Source organism: Babylonia areolata, chromosome 22, assembly GCF_041734735.1.
Source record: "Babylonia areolata isolate BAREFJ2019XMU chromosome 22, ASM4173473v1, whole genome shotgun sequence".
Lineage (NCBI taxonomy): Eukaryota > Metazoa > Mollusca > Gastropoda > Neogastropoda > Buccinidae > Babylonia > Babylonia areolata.
The window spans coordinates 37,395,132-37,397,631 of NC_134897.1; the positions used below are offsets into that span (position 1 = coordinate 37,395,132).

Sequence of the window (2,500 nt, forward strand, 5' to 3'; positions counted from 1 at the left end):
TAGTGGTAGTGGTGGGGTAGTGAGTGCTAGGGTAGTGGTAGTGGTGGGATGGTGTGGTGGTGAGTGGTAGGGTAGTGGTAGTGGTGTGGTGTGGTTGTGGTGAGTGGCAGGGTAGTGGTAGTGGTGGTGTGTGTGTGGGGGGGGTGGGGGGTGAGCGGTGGGGAAGTGGTAGTGGTGTGGTGTGGTGGTGGTAAGTGGTAGGGAGAGTGCTAGTGGTGTGATGTGGTGGTGGTGAGTGGTAGGGTAATGGTGGTTGTGGGGTGGGGTGGTGGTGAGTGGTAAGGTGGTAGTAGTGGTGGGGTGGGGTGTGGTGGTGGTAAGTGGCAGGGTGGTGGTAGTGGAGTAGTGTGGTGGTGGTAAATGGTGGAGGAAGTGGTGGGGAAAGTGGTGGGGGTATGTGTGGGGAGTGGTGTTTGGGCGGAGTGGTGGGGAGATTGAGGAGAGGTATGGAGTGGTTGTGGTGGAGGTGGGGAGTGGTGGAAGTGGTTGCAACAGCAGCAGTAGTGGTGGTTGCTGTGATAGTGATGACAATATAGCAGGTCATCATCATCATCATCATCATCAACAGCAGCAGCAGCAGCAGCAGAGACAAACAGACAGACAGACAAACGGACAGACAGTTTCAGTTTCAGTAGCTCAAGGAGGCGTCACTGCGTTCGGACAAATCCATATACGTTATACCACATCTGCCAAGCAGATGCCTGACCAGGAGCGTAACCCAAAGCGCTTAGTCAGGCCTTGAGAAAAAATGTTAAAATGAAGAAACAAATAAAATGAAATAAAATAAAATGAAATAATAATAATAAATAAATAAATAAATAAAATAAAATGAAAAGAAACAAGTGAATAAATAAATAATAGATAAATACATAAAAAACTACTAATAATAATAATAATGTTTATAAGGCGCAAGAACTTAATGAAGTCAACTATAGGCGTACAAAAAGAAAAATAAATAGATAAATGAATAGATAAATAAAATAAAATAAAAAAGACAACAATAATGATAAATAAGCAAATAAATGTAAAACATGCAGACACACATTCACACATACACACACGCATATGCATAACATATATGCACCAAACATGGAGTTTCACAGATATGAAAGTACAATCAAATACACATAAACGTACATGAGCCCAAACACACACACACACATTACCCTGCACCCCCTCTACCCTCCCTCTTCCACACACTCATTTCTAGGCTACGTATCGCAGCTTCCACGGCACACGCACACACACACACACACACACACAAACGCGCGCACACACACACACACACACACACACACACACACAGAGGCACACTTACTTGTACCAGCACACACACATACGTCCATATCCCCCACCCCCAACCCCACACACATATAATTATACAAATATATATATGCACACCCGCACGTTCCAATATTCCGTTGTTCCCACAGTGTAGGCATGCATACACACACATACCTCATCCTCTACCCCCCACCCCCACCCCCCTCACACGAACACACACACGCACACACACACGCACGTGCACAGAACTCTCCTGACACTTGTGTACACTTACACCCACGCGCACGCACCCACGCACACAAACACACAGACCCACACAAACTCACAAACACACACATACACACACGCACAGAGGCTGCCACTGAAGAGGGGTGGGAAAAGATCTCTGATGCCAAGAACGTGGCGTCTAGTATGTTGCTCAGTCTATTGTACAGACAGAGGAGACAGACTGGCAGACAGGCGAAGACAGAGAATAGAGGAAAGAACGGAAGACAGACAGACAGACAAACAGGAGCAAGGATGGGGAAGGAACAATCAGAGTATCACTCACTCTAACACCTTTATCGTCACAACACATCACTCACTCTAAACACCTTTATCGTCACAACACATCACTCACTCTAAACACCTTTATCGTCACAACACATCACTCACTCAAACACCTTTATCGTCACAACACATCACTCACTCAAACATCTTGATCGTCACAACACATCACTCACTCTAACACCTTTATCGTCACAACACATCACTCACTCTAAACACCTTTATCGTCACAACACATCACTCACTCTAACACCTTTATCGTCACAACACATCACTCACTCTAAACACCTTTATCGTCACAACACATCACTCACTCTAAACACCTTTATCGTCACAACACATCACTCACTCTAAACACCTTTATCGTCACAACACATCACTCTAACACCTTTATCGTCACAACACATCACTCACTCTAAACACCTTTATCGTCACAACACATCACTCACTCACCTTTATCGTCACAACACATCACTCACTGAAATGCCTTTATCGTCACAACACATCACTCACTCTAACACTTTTATCGTCACAACACATCACTCACTCTAAACACCTTTATCGTCACAACACATCACTCACTCTAAACACCTTTATCGTCACAACACATCACTCACTCTAACACCTTTATCGTCACAACACATCACTCACTCTAAACACCTTTATCGTC

General features: G+C 44.9%; 1 protein-coding gene across 1 annotated transcript in view; it reads right to left on the reverse strand.

Annotated features, from left to right (window-relative positions):
• Positions 1-2,500, reverse strand: part of LOC143297118 (epithelial sodium channel subunit gamma-like) — a 16,533-nt gene that overhangs the window by 5,104 nt on the left and 8,929 nt on the right. The window lies entirely within an intron of this gene.